This window comes from Ascaphus truei, unplaced genomic scaffold (genome assembly GCF_040206685.1).
Source record: "Ascaphus truei isolate aAscTru1 unplaced genomic scaffold, aAscTru1.hap1 HAP1_SCAFFOLD_506, whole genome shotgun sequence".
Taxonomy (NCBI): domain Eukaryota; kingdom Metazoa; phylum Chordata; class Amphibia; order Anura; family Ascaphidae; genus Ascaphus; species Ascaphus truei.
The window spans coordinates 244,474-266,072 of record NW_027456837.1 but is presented as its reverse complement, the minus strand read 5'-3'; the positions used below and the strand labels follow the sequence as shown (position 1 = coordinate 266,072).

Below are 21,599 nucleotides of genomic sequence, written 5' to 3'. Positions count from 1 at the left end.
GGTGCATAGTACCGGCACGTATTGTTTTACCGGTACTGTGTACCTTCCTACTTTCACACTGGTACAGTATATGCTGCAGTGGGACTGAGAGGGATATATTGGTAACACATAGTCATTGTTGGGGGAATTCAATCCATTTTGAAAATAGTAATGAAATGTTTTTTACTTTTCTTTTTTTTCAGTAATGAAGAATGAAACATTTCTGTTAAAATTGAATTGGAGGTGAACTGGATTCATCATCAACTCTGCACCAGTGTGAATTGATGTTCTTTAATGTTCTGATAAGGTACATGCAACATCTCTTCCTCAACCCCTGCACCACTCTCTGCCTCTTGCCTCTCTCTCTCCACCTCCCTGCTAAGCGTATTAACCCATCTAATGTAATCCACATTCCATGTCTCACTTTACTCTTCACTTCTCACGTGCCCTCTGGAATGACTGCTCTCTGACTAACAAGGTCTATTTGTACATGACCTCTTCTGCTCTCATCATCCACCACCTCTCATTCCCCTCACCCCTGTCCTACTCGATACCTCAGCTTAATTGAACTCTCTCCTCTGACATCTACCCTTATCTCTAACCTCTCCTCACTTTCTGCTTAAACTAACTATCTTGTTAACTTTTACAATGCTATCATCTCCTCCTCCTCCCTCCTCCTCCTCCCTCCTCCATCATATATATGCCCCTTCTAGGCTCTGACACACTCATCCCTCTAAGGCCATGATTATCATGGGCACATGCTTGGTCATCCACAGTGCGTGCGAGCAATGCAGAGCCGCCTCGGACCTCAGTGCAGGGATTGCTGCATACCCCCAGCATCTGTCACCCACAAACAATACACACACTAATACTCCCCACAATACACACTATAATACCTCCTCAATACTAATCTCCCCAATAATATTATAGCTCCAAACACAATATACACAACACCCTTACACAAGATACACAATCTAGTACTCTCCTCTGCACCTCTACACACAATATAATACTCCCACACACACAATATACACACTACCCTCCTACCCCCATAAAATACAACCAATAATACACACACACTTTGTGGATGTTGGGACCAGCTCCCGGCATGCACCAGTGAAAGAGAGAGGCCCGCAGAAGCTCGGAAGAACTCCCTCCATCCGTGCCTTCCTCCGTTTCACATCTTCTCCCTGTCTCTCTCCCTCCCTTTCCTTGCATCTCCCTGCGTCTTTACGTATACCCAGTCAGTGACGGCTCTGGTCACGTGATGCCTTAATATGGGCTTATCCATATATGTTCATCCACGTCACTAATGTGATGCCCGCACTGTTGCGGAGCTGGTACTTACGACGGGCACTTATTGTTTTATCAGTACTGCGTACCTGACTCTACCGGCCTACTTTCAACACTAGTACAATATGTGCTTCACTACGAGTGAGTGGGGAATATTGGCATCACACAGTCACTGTTGAATATGCCATTCAATCCATTTTGAAAATAGTAATGCAATGTGGTTTTGTTTTGTTTGCTTTTTGCAGTAATGAAGAATGGAAAAGTTATATTAAAATTAAATTGGAGGGGGACTAGATTCAGCATTTCATCATGAACTCTGCACTTGTGAGAATTTAACTTCTTGAATACCCTGACAGGTACACGCAACATTAAGACTATAATCTGCTGTGCAAGCTTTCGTGCTATACCTCTCCCTCAGGTTTTGATTTATACATTTGCTCCCTCAATTCATGTCCTCTAATATTTGAAAGCTCTCTCCTAGCATTTTCTCTTTACCACAGAACGTCATCCCAATGTAACCTCTCTCTTGTTCTTTCTGCTTGCTGTTTCCTCACTCCTCTGTTAAACTTTTCTAATTTCTCTAACTTCCACACTCCTGCTTTTATCCACATGTTCTCCTCTTTCCTTCCCCTACCTTTGCATGTGTCTACACACTGCACCATTTGTACAGACCTCTATTGCAGCTATTTCTGCACTGCTCAATGAAAAGCACTCTTTAATATCCTATTCTCTGTGCCCCCTCTCTCTGCGCCCCCTCTTTTGGCGCCTCCTCTCTCTGCGCCCCCTCTCTCTGCGCCTATCTGTCTCATTCTCTCTACGTCCCTCTCTCTCTACATAGAGCTATCTCTGTCTCTCTCTACACCTATCTCTGTGTCTCCTTCTATGTTTGCTGATGTGTGGGATATCTCTTATAATCTTGAACCTGCTCATATACACATCGGGCCTCCCTGCCTCTGCCTCCCTGCTAAGAGTGTTAACCTATCTAATGTAATCCACATTCCTTTCCTTACTTTTCTCTTCCCTTCTCCTATGCCATCTGGAATGCCCGTTCTCTGACTAACAAGGCTCTAGTTGTACATGACCTCTTCTGCTCTCATCATTCACAATCAGTCATTCCCCTCACCCCATCTTACCTGTCCCACTGATTTTCCTCTGCTTAATTAAACTCTCCTCTGACATCTACTCTAACCTCTCTCTCTCTTTCCGCTTAAACTAACAATCTTATTAACTCTTACAATGCTATCCTCCTATCTATATGCCCCCTCTAGGCTCTGACACACTTGTCCCTCTAGCCCACACCCTTGGCTAAATTCCCAAACATGTTCATCACACTTCCACTCGCTGTTCTTAATGCCTATGAAGGAAATCACACAATTGATATTTGATTTTTCTACAGTAAAAATGTCTCCAGTCCTGTATAAAGCTGCTCTCTGGGGCCAAACCACACTACTTTTTTTTCACATTCATCAACACTCAAATTTAATTTACGCTGTCTTTTTTTCCCTGTATTTGACTCCCTCCACTAACCTTCTCCTCACACTTGCCATCCTTCCTTCACTTCTCCTCAAGCATTTGACTACTTCAGAGGCAAGGTGGATGCCACCCACAAGGAGATTCCTTCTGTCCCTTCCCCCTTCTCTCCTTCTACCTAATTCTCCTTCTGCATTTGACTCCTTTTCTTCTCTTACAGAGCTGGAAGCTAATCATCTTCTCTTCTCCCTCTACCACATGCCCTCTAGATCGTATCCCCTCACACCTTACTGCATCTCTTAGTCCCCACTCTCACCCACATCTTCAATTCCTCCCTATTCTCTGGCTCTTTACCCTCTTACTTTAAGCCTGTAGTGGTCACCCTTTTCTCAGAAACAACCTACACCCTATGTGCCTTACTAACTACCGCCCTGTATCCCTCCTGCTGTTTGTCTCCTAATTGCTAGAATGTCAACATTCTTAAATCACATTCCCTCCTGGATCCTTTACAACCTGCCTTTCGTACAGCTCGTTCTACAGACTGTGCTTAAAGCAAATTCCCAAGGTCACTTTTCCCTACTAATCCTACTTGATCTATCTGCTGCGTTTGATGCTCTCAATCACTCTCCTCCTTCATATTCTAAACTCTCTCTTGGTATCCGTAACACAGTTCTATCCTGGTTTTCATCATAACTTTCCTGTCACACATTCTCCATCTCTGTTGCTAACATGTCTTCGTCTTCTATTGATCTGTCTGTGGGTATACATCAGGGCTCTGTTCTGAGATCTCTCTTTCTCTCTACATACTATCATTTGGTGACCTCATCAACTCTTTGTGACAATCCTATAAATAACAAATACAAATATCAGGTCATGGGAATAAGTGATTTGGACATAAAAGTAACATTTCGGAAGTGTGGACAACTAATACATCTTGTAGATTGCCTTTACAGTGTGATGTCATTGATTCAGTAGATTGTGTGCAGACCAGGACTGCAGTACAGTGTCACTCACATGGATGACTTGCGTGGTAGAAGCTCAAGAACAAGGATGTCAAACTCCAGTCCTCGAGGGCAGCAAACAGGCCAGGTTTTCAGGATATCCCTACTGAAAACCTGGCCTGTTTGGGACCCTCGAGGACTGGAGTTTGACATGCATGCTCTAGAAGGAGCACCGCTGTGGGTGGGAGGTGGATTTGCTTTGCATCAAATGGTTTGGAGCAAGGTTTATTGTATGTATTATCATAATAACAATGCAATGCTTAACTTTTATTTCAGGAGGGATGACTGCAGAACAGAAGTGAATATTGAAGCCATGTGTTCCTTTTCTTGCAAAAGAGAAAATTTGAAGGACAGTTGAAGAGAAGGAAAATTACTACACCGAGACAGATAAGCAATGTGTATATTTCTCATTTACCATTTAGTATTTGTCGTTTTATTGACTCCACACAATCCGGCTGCTACGGGTTTCACATTGAATATTTTCATCTCTACTCTACCCCTTCCTGTGATCTGAACCATGCAAGTTTTCGTTGATTCAATACATCATGAGTAGAGGGTGGCTACAGTATGAAGTAAAGACCCAAGGACCACATCTACTACCATTCATAACAAGAACATGTGCAGTAGCGCACAGCTGCAGTTCTATGTGATTGTTATGAAAGGTTGAGGTGGTTCAATTCTATGAATCTGGAGTGGGATGGATCCTGTTTGCATCATATGGTTTCATCTAGGCCAGTAGATTATATAACTCTCAGTACAGGTTACACATGGCATCAGTATTAGTGATTTAAAGAGGAGGAAAGCTTCAATGTGGAGAACAAAGCCAAGTAATGTTGAAGTTACTCCTTTTACCATTTACTTGGTCAGTCTGTACTGTCTACTCTCCACACAGCTGCTAAGGATCTTCCATTTTAAATACTTTCACCTCCTATTCTGCACTGCTTTGCTGCCCATTATTCAGAGATGCGTTCCAGTCATGTTTAGCACTCTGAATCTCTCTGCAGTCATTGGTTCAGCACATCATGGGTAGAGCATGGCTACAGATACAGCAAGCTATTATTATTTTACCGGCTGATCACCCATAATATTGCATTAAAACATAGAATATCACTTAATTTCCAAAAGATTCAGTGATGCTGATAATGCAGAATCTCACAACATTTCCCATCATAATGCCATAATGCACAAGTGGGAGAAATAATCCTTGCTATATCTGTACATTGTGTGACGTATTACCTCCATGACCAATGAGAGCAAGTACATCTTCTGTATAGAGCGGCTGTGTTATGATGCAGTTATTGATCATCATTGACATAATCACAAGAATCTTATGCAAAGGGAAATTGTCCGCAGCGAAGTGAGATTTCAGCCCCCAAACGTCTGTAATATTAATGCAATGTCTTACTTTTGTTGCAGTGAACACTGAAGAGACGGATCTACTACAACACTGTACAGGATGAGCATACGCTACAAGCAGCAAAATGATCTTGCAGTTGACAGTATGTTGTTCTGGTAATGTGCACAATTATTATTTATGGGCTACACACCACAGTGCTGGACATATTCTGTTAACTTCAACTCTACTCCTAACATGGAGATGTCTTCCTGGTGTTACTGATTCAGTACATCATATGCACAGTGTGGTTATGATATGATGGATTGATTTAATGAACCCACCAACCAATGATGACATCTGCATCATCTTCTGTAAAGTGCAGCTACAGCATGATATTATCAGCATTTGGTGCGGTATAATCAGAGGTATCTATGTGCTTTTGTGCCTGTTTTAAGTCCTCCAGCTTAACGCCCCTACACCTCCCACTACACAGGCATACTTACTTATGCATACACTGACATCTGGCATACCTACACACACCCCAGGGCCACTTCCTTCCCCTGATGTCAGGGAGAGGATGGGCATGCAGAGTGCAGTAAGTCTCCACGTTACTCTGGCCAACAGTCTTGGCCTACCTCCAGCATCTGTCACCCACAACATCTGTTCCCTCCTTGTAAAGTGCTGAACTATCTCACCTGGGTCAGTGCTATAGCTGATCACAGTGCCCGATCAGGATGTCACTGTGACAGGCAGCAGTGCAGATTGACCGGTCAATCAATGCAGTGCCGCAACATATGCACTAAATGAGATTTCCGTGCCCCCAGTCAGGTTACTCCCTGGGCAGCGACCCTGCTCACCCACTCCCCTAGTTCCACCTCTGATCACAATTATCTCTCTTGGAGAGTGTAGCAAATTGGAGTTGGGGGAATCTCACCTCTGCCATGCATGGTCACAATCTGGGCACAGGACCCAAATAGTGGGCAATGTGGCACTTCTTACAGTAGAGAATAAGTAACTTTATTCTTTACTTGTGTATTAAGGACCTTATTTGCATTAAATTCAGTCCACATGGGACCAAGACTTTCTGGCTTACTGAACAAAGTGGATTTGTTTCGTAGAGGGTGGAGAATTGTATTTTATCTGAAATTACCCCCTCTGCACAAAATACAAACAATTATACCCATACAAGTACCTTGTGGAAGTTGTTGCCCTCTATCTTCCTGTGGTCTCTCCCTGTTTCTCACCGTGCCTCCTCCCATTTCCTTGCACCTCTGCGTCTCCGCATATATCCCTATACTCAGAGCCGGCTCCGGTCAGTGACATGGGATGCCCAAATATGAGCATACCCATATATGGGCATCCATGCCACTGACCGGAGCCCGCTCTGTTGCGGATATGGAGAGAGACTGGGAGATTTACATCCCCTTATAATTCATATGGTGCATAGTACCGGCACGTATTGTTTTACCGGTACTGTGTACCTTCCTACTTTCACACTGGTACAGTATATGCTGCAGTGGGACTGAGAGGGATATATTGGTAACACATAGTCATTGTTGGGGGAATTCAATCCATTTTGAAAATAGTAATGAAATGTTTTTTACTTTTCTTTTTTTTCAGTAATGAAGAATGAAACATTTCTGTTAAAATTGAATTGGAGGTGAACTGGATTCATCATCAACTCTGCACCAGTGTGAATTGATGTTCTTTAATGTTCTGATAAGGTACATGCAACATCTCTTCCTCAACCCCTGCACCACTCTCTGCCTCTTGCCTCTCTCTCTCCACCTCCCTGCTAAGCGTATTAACCCATCTAATGTAATCCACATTCCATGTCTCACTTTACTCTTCACTTCTCACGTGCCCTCTGGAATGACTGCTCTCTGACTAACAAGGTCTATTTGTACATGACCTCTTCTGCTCTCATCCACCACCTCTCATTCCCCTCACCCCTTTCCTACTCGATACCTCAGCTTAATTGAACTCTCTCCTCTGACATCTACCCTTATCTCTAACCTCTCCTCACTTTCTGCTTAAACTAACTATCTTGTTAACTTTTACAATGCTATCATCTCCTCCTCCTCCCTCCTCCTCCTCCCTCCTCCATCATATATATGCCCCTTCTAGGCTCTGACACACTCATCCCTCTAAGGCCATGATTATCATGGGCACATGCTTGGTCATCCACAGTGTGTGCGAGCGATGCAGAGCCGCCTCGGACCTCAGTGCAGGGATTGCTGCATACCCCCAGCATCTGTCACCCACAAACAATACACACACTAATACTCCCCACAATACACACTATAATACCTCCTCAATACTAATCTCCCCAATAATATTATAGCTCCAAACACAATATACACAACACCCTTACACAAGATACACAATCTAGTACTCTCCTCTGCACCTCTACACACAATATAATACTCCCACACACACAATATACACACTACCCTCCTACCCCCATAAAATACAACCAATAATACACACACACTTTGTGGATGTTGGGACCAGCTCCCGGCATGCACCAGTGAAAGAGAGAGGCCCGCAGAAGCTCGGAAGAACTCCCTCCATCCGTGCCTTCCTCCGTTTCACATCTTCTCCCTGTCTCTCTCCCTCCCTTTCCTTGCATCTCCCTGCGTCTTTACGTATACCCAGTCAGTGACGGCTCTGGTCACGTGATGCCTTAATATGGGCTTATCCATATATGTTCATCCACGTCACTAATGTGATGCCCGCACTGTTGCGGAGCTGGTACTTACGACGGGCACTTATTGTTTTATCAGTACTGCGTACCTGACTCTACCGGCCTACTTTCAACACTAGTACAATATGTGCTTCACTACGAGTGAGTGGGGAATATTGGCATCACACAGTCACTGTTGAATATGCCATTCAATCCATTTTGAAAATAGTAATGCAATGTGGTTTTGTTTTGTTTGCTTTTTGCAGTAATGAAGAATGGAAAAGTTATATTAAAATTAAATTGGAGGGGGACTAGATTCAGCATTTCATCATGAACTCTGCACTTGTGTGAATTTAACTTCTTGAATACCCTGACAGGTACACGCAACATTAAGACTATAATCTGCTGTGCAAGCTTTCGTGCTATACCTCCCCCTCAGGTTTTGATTTATACATTTGCTCCCTCAATTCATGTCCTCTAATATTTGAAAGCTCTCTCCTAGCATTTTCTCTTTACCACAGAACGTCATCCCAATGTAACCTCTCTCTTGTTCTTTCTGCTTGCTGTTTCCTCACTCCTCTGTTAAACTTTTCTAATTTCTCTAACTTCCACACTCCTGCTTTTATCCACATGTTCTCCTCTTTCCTTCCCCTACCTTTGCATGTGTCTACACACTGCACCATTTGTACAGACCTCTATTGCAGCTATTTCTGCACTGCTCAATGAAAAGCACTCTTTAATATCCTATTCTCTGTGCCCCCTCTCTCTGCGCCCCCTCTTTTGGCGCCTCCTCTCTCTGCGCCCCCTCTCTCTGCGCCTATCTGTCTCATTCTCTCTACGTCCCTCTCTCTCTACATAGAGCTATCTCTGTCTCTCTCTACACCTATCTCTGTGTCTCCTTCTATGTTTGCTGATGTGTGGGATATCTCTTATAATCTTGAACCTGCTCATATACACATCGGGCCTCCCTGCCTCTGCCTCCCTGCTAAGAGTGTTAACCTATCTAATGTAATCCACATTCCTTTCCTTACTTTTCTCTTCCCTTCTCCTATGCCATCTGGAATGCCCGTTCTCTGACTAACAAGGCTCTAGTTGTACATGACCTCTTCTGCTCTCATCATTCACAATCAGTCATTCCCCTCACCCCATCTTACCTGTCCCACTGATTTTCCTCTGCTTAATTAAACTCTCCTCTGACATCTACTCTAACCTCTCTCTCTCTTTCCGCTTAAACTAACAATCTTATTAACTCTTACAATGCTATCCTCCTATCTATATGCCCCCTCTAGGCTCTGACACACTTGTCCCTCTAGCCCACACCCTTGGCTAAATTCCCAAACATGTTCATCACACTTCCACTCGCTGTTCTTAATGCCTATGAAGGAAATCACACAATTGATATTTGATTTTTCTACAGTAAAAATGTCTCCAGTCCTGTATAAAGCTGCTCTCTGGGGCCAAACCACACTACTTTTTTTTCACATTCATCAACACTCAAATTTAATTTACGCTGTCTTTTTTTCCCTGTATTTGACTCCCTCCACTAACCTTCTCCTCACACTTGCCATCCTTCCTTCACTTCTCCTCAAGCATTTGACTACTTCAGAGGCAAGGTGGATGCCACCCACAAGGAGATTCCTTCTGTCCCTTCCCCCTTCTCTCCTTCTACCTAATTCTCCTTCTGCATTTGACTCCTTTTCTTCTCTTACAGAGCTGGAAGCTAATCATCTTCTCTTCTCCCTCTACCACATGCCCTCTAGATCGTATCCCCTCACACCTTACTGCATCTCTTAGTCCCCACTCTCACCCACATCTTCAATTCCTCCCTATTCTCTGGCTCTTTACCCTCTTACTTTAAGCCTGTAGTGGTCACCCTTTTCTCAGAAACAACCTACACCCTATGTGCCTTACTAACTACCGCCCTGTATCCCTCCTGCTGTTTGTCTCCTAATTGCTAGAATGTCAACATTCTTAAATCACATTCCCTCCTGGATCCTTTACAACCTGCCTTTCGTACAGCTCGTTCTACAGACTGTGCTTAAAGCAAATTCCCAAGGTCACTTTTCCCTACTAATCCTACTTGATCTATCTGCTGCGTTTGATGCTCTCAATCACTCTCCTCCTTCATATTCTAAACTCTCTCTTGGTATCCGTAACACAGTTCTATCCTGGTTTTCATCATAACTTTCCTGTCACACATTCTCCATCTCTGTTGCTAACATGTCTTCGTCTTCTATTGATCTGTCTGTGGGTATACATCAGGGCTCTGTTCTGAGATCTCTCTTTCTCTCTACATACTATCATTTGGTGACCTCATCAACTCTTTGTGACAATCCTATAAATAACAAATACAAATATCAGGTCATGGGAATAAGTGATTTGGACATAAAAGTAACATTTCGGAAGTGTGGACAACTAATACATCTTGTAGATTGCCTTTACAGTGTGATGTCATTGATTCAGTAGATTGTGTGCAGACCAGGACTGCAGTACAGTGTCACTCACATGGATGACTTGCGTGGTAGAAGCTCAAGAACAAGGATGTCAAACTCCAGTCCTCGAGGGCAGCAAACAGGCCAGGTTTTCAGGATATCCCTACTGAAAACCTGGCCTGTTTGGGACCCTCGAGGACTGGAGTTTGACATGCATGCTCTAGAAGGAGCACCGCTGTGGGTGGGAGGTGGATTTGCTTTGCATCAAATGGTTTGGAGCAAGGTTTATTGTATGTATTATCATAATAACAATGCAATGCTTAACTTTTATTTCAGGAGGGATGACTGCAGAACAGAAGTGAATATTGAAGCCATGTGTTCCTTTTCTTGCAAAAGAGAAAATTTGAAGGACAGTTGAAGAGAAGGAAAATTACTACACCGAGACAGATAAGCAATGTGTATATTTCTCATTTACCATTTAGTATTTGTCGTTTTATTGACTCCACACAATCCGGCTGCTACGGGTTTCACATTGAATATTTTCATCTCTACTCTACCCCTTCCTGTGATCTGAACCATGCAAGTTTTCGTTGATTCAATACATCATGAGTAGAGGGTGGCTACAGTATGAAGTAAAGACCCAAGGACCACATCTACTACCATTCATAACAAGAACATGTGCAGTAGCGCACAGCTGCAGTTCTATGTGATTGTTATGAAAGGTTGAGGTGGTTCAATTCTATGAATCTGGAGTGGGATGGATCCTGTTTGCATCATATGGTTTCATCTAGGCCAGTAGATTATATAACTCTCAGTACAGGTTACACATGGCATCAGTATTAGTGATTTAAAGAGGAGGAAAGCTTCAATGTGGAGAACAAAGCCAAGTAATGTTGAAGTTACTCCTTTTACCATTTACTTGGTCAGTCTGTACTGTCTACTCTCCACACAGCTGCTAAGGATCTTCCATTTTAAATACTTTCACCTCCTATTCTGCACTGCTTTGCTGCCCATTATTCAGAGATGCGTTCCAGTCATGTTTAGCACTCTGAATCTCTCTGCAGTCATTGGTTCAGCACATCATGGGTAGAGCATGGCTACAGATACAGCAAGCTATTATTATTTTACCGGCTGATCACCCATAATATTGCATTAAAACATAGAATATCACTTAATTTCCAAAAGATTCAGTGATGCTGATAATGCAGAATCTCACAACATTTCCCATCATAATGCCATAATGCACAAGTGGGAGAAATAATCCTTGCTATATCTGTACATTGTGTGACGTATTACCTCCATGACCAATGAGAGCAAGTACATCTTCTGTATAGAGCGGCTGTGTTATGATGCAGTTATTGATCATCATTGACATAATCACAAGAATCTTATGCAAAGGGAAATTGTCCGCAGCGAAGTGAGATTTCAGCCCCCAAACGTCTGTAATATTAATGCAATGTCTTACTTTTGTTGCAGTGAACACTGAAGAGACGGATCTACTACAACACTGTACAGGATGAGCATACGCTACAAGCAGCAAAATGATCTTGCAGTTGACAGTATGTTGTTCTGGTAATGTGCACAATTATTATTTATGGGCTACACACCACAGTGCTGGACATATTCTGTTAACTTCAACTCTACTCCTAACATGGAGATGTCTTCCTGGTGTTACTGATTCAGTACATCATATGCACAGTGTGGTTATGATATGATGGATTGATTTAATGAACCCACCAACCAATGATGACATCTGCATCATCTTCTGTAAAGTGCAGCTACAGCATGATATTATCAGCATTTGGTGCGGTATAATCAGAGGTATCTATGTGCTTTTGTGCCTGTTTTAAGTCCTCCAGCTTAACGCCCCTACACCTCCCACTACACAGGCATACTTACTTATGCATACACTGACATCTGGCATACCTACACACACCCCAGGGCCACTTCCTTCCCCTGATGTCAGGGAGAGGATGGGCATGCAGAGTGCAGTAAGTCTCCACGTTACTCTGGCCAACAGTCTTGGCCTACCTCCAGCATCTGTCACCCACAACATCTGTTCCCTCCTTGTAAAGTGCTGAACTATCTCACCTGGGTCAGTGCTATAGCTGATCACAGTGCCCGATCAGGATGTCACTGTGACAGGCAGCAGTGCAGATTGACCGGTCAATCAATGCAGTGCCGCAACATATGCACTAAATGAGATTTCCGTGCCCCCAGTCAGGTTACTCCCTGGGCAGCGACCCTGCTCACCCACTCCCCTAGTTCCACCTCTGATCACAATTATCTCTCTTGGAGAGTGTAGCAAATTGGAGTTGGGGGAATCTCACCTCTGCCATGCATGGTCACAATCTGGGCACAGGACCCAAATAGTGGGCAATGTGGCACTTCTTACAGTAGAGAATAAGTAACTTTATTCTTTACTTGTGTATTAAGGACCTTATTTGCATTAAATTCAGTCCACATGGGACCAAGACTTTCTGGCTTACTGAACAAAGTGGATTTGTTTCGTAGAGGGTGGAGAATTGTATTTTATCTGAAATTACCCCCTCTGCACAAAATACAAACAATTATACCCATACAAGTACCTTGTGGAAGTTGTTGCCCTCTATCTTCCTGTGGTCTCTCCCTGTTTCTCACCGTGCCTCCTCCCATTTCCTTGCACCTCTGCGTCTCCGCATATATCCCTATACTCAGAGCCGGCTCCGGTCAGTGACATGGGATGCCCAAATATGAGCATACCCATATATGGGCATCCATGCCACTGACCGGAGCCCGCTCTGTTGCGGATATGGAGAGAGACTGGGAGATTTACATCCCCTTATAATTCATATGGTGCATAGTACCGGCACGTATTGTTTTACCGGTACTGTGTACCTTCCTACTTTCACACTGGTACAGTATATGCTGCAGTGGGACTGAGAGGGATATATTGGTAACACATAGTCATTGTTGGGGGAATTCAATCCATTTTGAAAATAGTAATGAAATGTTTTTTACTTTTCTTTTTTTTCAGTAATGAAGAATGAAACATTTCTGTTAAAATTGAATTGGAGGTGAACTGGATTCATCATCAACTCTGCACCAGTGTGAATTGATGTTCTTTAATGTTCTGATAAGGTACATGCAACATCTCTTCCTCAACCCCTGCACCACTCTCTGCCTCTTGCCTCTCTCTCTCCACCTCCCTGCTAAGCGTATTAACCCATCTAATGTAATCCACATTCCATGTCTCACTTTACTCTTCACTTCTCACGTGCCCTCTGGAATGACTGCTCTCTGACTAACAAGGTCTATTTGTACATGACCTCTTCTGCTCTCATCCACCACCTCTCATTCCCCTCACCCCTTTCCTACTCGATACCTCAGCTTAATTGAACTCTCTCCTCTGACATCTACCCTTATCTCTAACCTCTCCTCACTTTCTGCTTAAACTAACTATCTTGTTAACTTTTACAATGCTATCATCTCCTCCTCCTCCCTCCTCCTCCTCCCTCCTCCATCATATATATGCCCCTTCTAGGCTCTGACACACTCATCCCTCTAAGGCCATGATTATCATGGGCACATGCTTGGTCATCCACAGTGTGTGCGAGCGATGCAGAGCCGCCTCGGACCTCAGTGCAGGGATTGCTGCATACCCCCAGCATCTGTCACCCACAAACAATACACACACTAATACTCCCCACAATACACACTATAATACCTCCTCAATACTAATCTCCCCAATAATATTATAGCTCCAAACACAATATACACAACACCCTTACACAAGATACACAATCTAGTACTCTCCTCTGCACCTCTACACACAATATAATACTCCCACACACACAATATACACACTACCCTCCTACCCCCATAAAATACAACCAATAATACACACACACTTTGTGGATGTTGGGACCAGCTCCCGGCATGCACCAGTGAAAGAGAGAGGCCCGCAGAAGCTCGGAAGAACTCCCTCCATCCGTGCCTTCCTCCGTTTCACATCTTCTCCCTGTCTCTCTCCCTCCCTTTCCTTGCATCTCCCTGCGTCTTTACGTATACCCAGTCAGTGACGGCTCTGGTCACGTGATGCCTTAATATGGGCTTATCCATATATGTTCATCCACGTCACTAATGTGATGCCCGCACTGTTGCGGAGCTGGTACTTACGACGGGCACTTATTGTTTTATCAGTACTGCGTACCTGACTCTACCGGCCTACTTTCAACACTAGTACAATATGTGCTTCACTACGAGTGAGTGGGGAATATTGGCATCACACAGTCACTGTTGAATATGCCATTCAATCCATTTTGAAAATAGTAATGCAATGTGGTTTTGTTTTGTTTGCTTTTTGCAGTAATGAAGAATGGAAAAGTTATATTAAAATTAAATTGGAGGGGGACTAGATTCAGCATTTCATCATGAACTCTGCACTTGTGTGAATTTAACTTCTTGAATACCCTGACAGGTACACGCAACATTAAGACTATAATCTGCTGTGCAAGCTTTCGTGCTATACCTCCCCCTCAGGTTTTGATTTATACATTTGCTCCCTCAATTCATGTCCTCTAATATTTGAAAGCTCTCTCCTAGCATTTTCTCTTTACCACAGAACGTCATCCCAATGTAACCTCTCTCTTGTTCTTTCTGCTTGCTGTTTCCTCACTCCTCTGTTAAACTTTTCTAATTTCTCTAACTTCCACACTCCTGCTTTTATCCACATGTTCTCCTCTTTCCTTCCCCTACCTTTGCATGTGTCTACACACTGCACCATTTGTACAGACCTCTATTGCAGCTATTTCTGCACTGCTCAATGAAAAGCACTCTTTAATATCCTATTCTCTGTGCCCCCTCTCTCTGCGCCCCCTCTTTTGGCGCCTCCTCTCTCTGCGCCCCCTCTCTCTGCGCCTATCTGTCTCATTCTCTCTACGTCCCTCTCTCTCTACATAGAGCTATCTCTGTCTCTCTCTACACCTATCTCTGTGTCTCCTTCTATGTTTGCTGATGTGTGGGATATCTCTTATAATCTTGAACCTGCTCATATACACATCGGGCCTCCCTGCCTCTGCCTCCCTGCTAAGAGTGTTAACCTATCTAATGTAATCCACATTCCTTTCCTTACTTTTCTCTTCCCTTCTCCTATGCCATCTGGAATGCCCGTTCTCTGACTAACAAGGCTCTAGTTGTACATGACCTCTTCTGCTCTCATCATTCACAATCAGTCATTCCCCTCACCCCATCTTACCTGTCCCACTGATTTTCCTCTGCTTAATTAAACTCTCCTCTGACATCTACTCTAACCTCTCTCTCTCTTTCCGCTTAAACTAACAATCTTATTAACTCTTACAATGCTATCCTCCTATCTATATGCCCCCTCTAGGCTCTGACACACTTGTCCCTCTAGCCCACACCCTTGGCTAAATTCCCAAACATGTTCATCACACTTCCACTCGCTGTTCTTAATGCCTATGAAGGAAATCACACAATTGATATTTGATTTTTCTACAGTAAAAATGTCTCCAGTCCTGTATAAAGCTGCTCTCTGGGGCCAAACCACACTACTTTTTTTTCACATTCATCAACACTCAAATTTAATTTACGCTGTCTTTTTTTCCCTGTATTTGACTCCCTCCACTAACCTTCTCCTCACACTTGCCATCCTTCCTTCACTTCTCCTCAAGCATTTGACTACTTCAGAGGCAAGGTGGATGCCACCCACAAGGAGATTCCTTCTGTCCCTTCCCCCTTCTCTCCTTCTACCTAATTCTCCTTCTGCATTTGACTCCTTTTCTTCTCTTACAGAGCTGGAAGCTAATCATCTTCTCTTCTCCCTCTACCACATGCCCTCTAGATCGTATCCCCTCACACCTTACTGCATCTCTTAGTCCCCACTCTCACCCACATCTTCAATTCCTCCCTATTCTCTGGCTCTTTACCCTCTTACTTTAAGCCTGTAGTGGTCACCCTTTTCTCAGAAACAACCTACACCCTATGTGCCTTACTAACTACCGCCCTGTATCCCTCCTGCTGTTTGTCTCCTAATTGCTAGAATGTCAACATTCTTAAATCACATTCCCTCCTGGATCCTTTACAACCTGCCTTTCGTACAGCTCGTTCTACAGACTGTGCTTAAAGCAAATTCCCAAGGTCACTTTTCCCTACTAATCCTACTTGATCTATCTGCTGCGTTTGATGCTCTCAATCACTCTCCTCCTTCATATTCTAAACTCTCTCTTGGTATCCGTAACACAGTTCTATCCTGGTTTTCATCATAACTTTCCTGTCACACATTCTCCATCTCTGTTGCTAACATGTCTTCGTCTTCTATTGATCTGTCTGTGGGTATACATCAGGGCTCTGTTCTGAGATCTCTCTTTCTCTCTACATACTATCATTTGGTGACCTCATCAACTCTTTGTGACAATCCTATAAATAACAAATACAAATATCAGGTCATGGGAATAAGTGATTTGGACATAAAAGTAACATTTCGGAAGTGTGGACAACTAATACATCTTGTAGATTGCCTTTACAGTGTGATGTCATTGATTCAGTAGATTGTGTGCAGACCAGGACTGCAGTACAGTGTCACTCACATGGATGACTTGCGTGGTAGAAGCTCAAGAACAAGGATGTCAAACTCCAGTCCTCGAGGGCAGCAAACAGGCCAGGTTTTCAGGATATCCCTACTGAAAACCTGGCCTGTTTGGGACCCTCGAGGACTGGAGTTTGACATGCATGCTCTAGAAGGAGCACAGCTGTGGGTGGGAGGTGGATTTGCTTTGCATCAAATGGTTTGGAGCAAGGTTTATTGTATGTATTATCATAATAACAATGCAATGCTTAACTTTTATTTCAGGAGGGATGACTGCAGAACAGAAGTGAATATTGAAGCCATGTGTTCCTTTTCTTGCAAAAGAGAAAATTTGAAGGACAGTTGAAGAGAAGGAAAATTACTACACAGAGACAGATAAGCAATGTGTATATTTCTCATTTACCATTTAGTATTTGTCGTTTTATTGACTCCACACAATCCGGCTGCTACGGGTTTCACATTGAATATTTTCATCTCTACTCTACCCCTTCCTGTGATCTGAACCATGCAAGTTTTCGTTGATTCAATACATCATGAGTAGAGGGTGGCTACAGTATGAAGTAAAGACCCAAGGACCACATCTACTACCATTCATAACAAGAACATGTGCAGTAGCGCACAGCTGCAGTTCTATGTGATTGTTATGAAAGGTTGAGGTGGTTCAATTCTATGAATCTGGAGTGGGATGGATCCTGTTTGCATCATATGGTTTCATCTAGGCCAGTAGATTATATAACTCTCAGTACAGGTTACACATGGCATCAGTATTAGTGATTTAAAGAGGAGGAAAGCTTCAATGTGGAGAACAAAGCCAAGTAATGTTGAAGTTACTCCTTTTACCATTTACTTGGTCAGTCTGTACTGTCTACTCTCCACACAGCTGCTAAGGATCTTCCATTTTAAATACTTTCACCTCCTATTCTGCACTGCTTTGCTGCCCATTATTCAGAGATGCGTTCCAGTCATGTTTACCACTCTGAATCTCTCTGCAGTCATTGGTTCAGCACATCATGGGTAGAGCATGGCTACAGATGCAGCAAGCTATTATTATTTTACCGGCTGATCATCCATAATATTGCATTAAAACATAGAATATCACTTAATTTCCAAAAGATTCAGTGATGCTGATAATGCAGAATCTCACAACATTTCCCATCATAATGCCATAATGCACAAGTGGGAGAAATAATCCTTGCTATATCTGTACATTGTGTGACGTATTACCTCAATGACCAATGAGAGCAAGTACATCTTCTGTATAGAGCGTCTGTGTTATGATGCAGTTATTGATCATCATTGACATAATCACAAGAATCTTATGCAAAGGGAAATTGTCCGCAGCGAAGTGAGATTTCAGCCCCCAAACGTCTGTAATATTAATGCAATGTCTTACTTTTGTTGCAGTGAACACTGAAGAGACGGATCTACTACAACACTGTACAGGATGAGCATACGCTACAAGCAGCAAAATGATCTTGCAGTTGACAGTATGTTGTTCTGGTAATGTGCACAATTATTATTTATGGGCTACACACCACAGTGCTGGACATATTCTGTTAACTTCAACTCTACTCCTAACATGGAGATGTCTTCCTGGTGTTACTGATTCAGTACATCATATGCACAGTGTGGTTATGATATGATGGATTGATTTAATGAACCCACCAACCAATGATGACATCTGCATCATCTTCTGTAAAGTGCAGCTACAGCATGATATTATCAGCATTTGGTGCGGTATAATCAGAGGTATCTATGTGCTTTTGTGCCTGTTTTAAGTCCTCCAGCTTAACGCCCCTACACCTCCCACTACACAGGCATACTTACTTATGCATACACTGACATCTGGCATACCTACACACACCCCAGGGCCACTTCCTTCCCCTGATGTCAGGGAGAGGATGGGCATGCAGAGTGCAGTAAGTCTCCACGTTACTCTGGCCAACAGTCTTGGCCTACCTCCAGCATCTGTCACCCACAACATCTGTTCCCTCCTTGTAAAGTGCTGAACTATCTCACCTGGGTCAGTGCTATAGCTGATCACAGTGCCCGATCAGGATGTCACTGTGACAGGCAGCAGTGCAGATTGACCGGTCAATCAATGCAGTGCCGCAACATATGCACTAAATGAGATTTCCGTGCCCCCAGTCAGGTTACTCCCTGGGCAGTGACCCTGCTCACACCCTCCCCTAGTTCCACCTCTGATCACAATTATCTCTCTTGGAGAGTGTAGCAAATTGGAGTTGGGGGAATCTCACCTCTGCCATGCATGGTCACAATCTGGGCACAGGACCCAAATAGTGGGCAATGTGGCACTTCTTACAGTAGAGAATAAGTAACTTTATTCTTTACTTGTGTATTAAGGACCTTATTTGCATTAAATTCAGTCCACATGGGACCAAGACTTTCTGGCTTACTGAACAAAGTGGAATTGTTTCGTAGAGGGTGGAGAATTGTATTTTATCTGAAATTACCCCCTCTGCACAAAATACAAACAATTATACCCATACAAGTACCTTGTGGAAGTTGTTGCCCTCTATCTTCCTGTGGTCTCTCCCTGTTTCTCACCGTGCCTCCTCCCATTTCCTTGCACCTGTGCGTCTCCGCATATATCCCTATACTCAGAGCCGGCTCCGGTCAGTGACATGGGATGCCCAAATATGAGCATACCCATATATGGGCATCCATGCCACTGACCGGAGCCCGCTCTGTTGCGGATATGGAGAGAGACTGGGAGATTTACATCCCCTTATAATTCATATGGTGCATAGTACCGGCACGTATTGTTTTACCGGTACTGTGTACCTTCTTACTTTCACACTGGTACAGTATGTGCTGCAGTGGGACTGAGAGGGATATATTGGTAACACATAGTCATTGGTGGGGGAATTCAATCCATTTTGAAAATAGTAATGCATTGTTTTTTACTTTTTTTTTTGCAGTAATGAAGAATGAAAAAGTTCTGTTAAAATTGAATTGGACGTGAACTGGATTCAGCATTTCATCATCAACTCTGCACCAGTGTGAATTGACGTTCTTTAATGTTCTGACAAGGTACATGCAACATCTCTTCCTCTACCCCTACACCACCCTCTGCCTCTTGCCTCTCTCTCCACCTCCCTGCTAAGCGTATTAACCCATCTAATGTAATCCACATTCCTTGTCTCACTTTACTCTTCCCTTCTCACGTGCCCTCTGGAATGTCTGCTCTACGACTAACATGGTCTATTTGTACATGACCTCTTCTGCTCTCATCATCCACCACTTCTCATTCCCCTCACCCCTGTCCTACTCGATACCTCAGCTTAATTGAACTCTCTCCTCTGACATCTACCCTTATCTCTAACCTCTCCTCACTTTCTGCTTAAACTAGCTATCTTGTTAACTCTTACAATGCTATCATCTCCTCCTCCCTCCTCCTCCATCATCTATATGCCCCTTCTAGGCTCTGACACACTCATCCCTCTAAGGCCGTGATTATCATGGGCACACGCTTGGTTGTCCACAGTGCGTGCGAGCGATGCAGGGCCTCCCCGTCGCCTCGGACCTCAGTGCAGGGATTGCTGGAGCGACAGGCATGCGCTAACTTTGCCATCTGTTGCGTGCTTACTATAGACGCAGCCTAACCCATGCATTGGTTTAATTCACAAGCACGCTCTCATCACACTTCATCACATCACACTGCTGCTCTTAACACCTATGGAGGAAATCTCACAGTCTGATTTTCTACACTAAACCTTTGTCCTGTTCTGTAAAACTCTGCTCCTTTTTTTAAGGTCAAACACTACTTTTTCCTCACTCATCAACACTCCAATTTCATTCACACTGTCTTCTATGTATTTGAGTCCCACCACTGACTTTCTCCTCCCACTTAACATCCATCCTTTATTTCTCCTCAAGCCTTTGCTCACTTGAGGCAAGGTGGATGCCATCCACAAGTAGATTCGTTCTCTCCCTTCCCCCTCTCTCTTTTTCTATCTAGATCTCATTGCACTCTTGACTCCTTTTCTCCTGTCACAAAGCTGGAACCTGATCTTCTCTTCTCCCTCTACCACATGCCCTCTCAATCCTATATTCTCACTCTCACCCACATCTTCAATTCCTCCATATCCTTTGGCTCTTTCAACTCTTCCTTTTAAGCATGCAGTGGTCACCCCTATTCTCAAAAATAACCTTGACCTTGTGTGAATTTCTAACTATCGCCCTGTATCCGTCCTACCATTTGCCTCCTAATTGCTAGAACGTCTTGTGATCTCCCGTTTGATCAACATTCTTAAATCACATGCTCCTCTGGGCCCTTCACAATCTGCCTTTCCCAATGTAACCAATTATGTACATAAAGAAAATTCCCAAGGTCCATTTTACTTACTAATCCTGCTTGATCTCTCTTCTGCTTTTGATACTGTCAATCACTCTTCTCATTCATATTCTAAACTCTTTCTTCGTATCCGCAGCAAACTTATATCCTGGTTTTCATCATACTTCTCCATCACACATTCTCCATCTCTGTTGCTAACGTGTCTTTGTCTCCTGTTGTTTTGTCTGTTGGTATACCTCAGGACTCTGTTCTGGGACCTCTCTCACTACATACTATCACTAGTTGACCTTATCAACTATTTTGGCCCTTGATATCATCTCTATGCAGATGATACACACACCTATCCACCCTACCGTCACTCCTGCAATTTAGTTCCTAGTTTCGGGTCGCCTCCTGGCTATATCCTCCATGGATGACACTCTTCTGCCTTAAACCTAATGTCTAAAACTGAGCTCCTCATATTTCCCCCTAAATCTGGCCTAATATCACCTTTCTCCA

At 43.5% G+C, this 21,599-nt stretch overlaps 2 long non-coding RNA genes across 4 annotated transcripts in view; both read left to right on the top strand.

Annotated features, from left to right (window-relative positions):
- The first annotated feature begins 6,700 nt into the window (after window positions 1-6,700).
- Window positions 6,701-10,649, top strand: LOC142485002 (uncharacterized). Its single transcript, XR_012798339.1, has 3 exons — window positions 6,701-6,803; window positions 8,032-8,142; window positions 10,534-10,649. It is a non-coding gene; the product is annotated as an uncharacterized LOC142485002 (long non-coding RNA).
- A 2,565-nt stretch (window positions 10,650-13,214) lies between these two features.
- The window catches only part of LOC142485001 (uncharacterized), a 32,047-nt gene continuing 23,662 nt past the window's right edge, over window positions 13,215-21,599 (top strand). For all 3 annotated transcript variants that reach the window (XR_012798338.1, XR_012798336.1, XR_012798337.1), the window contains exons 1-5: window positions 13,215-13,317; window positions 14,546-14,656; window positions 17,048-17,167; window positions 18,188-18,283; window positions 19,726-19,837. This is a non-coding gene — a long non-coding RNA (uncharacterized LOC142485001). The remainder of the gene's footprint in view (window positions 13,318-14,545; window positions 14,657-17,047; window positions 17,168-18,187; window positions 18,284-19,725; window positions 19,838-21,599) is intronic.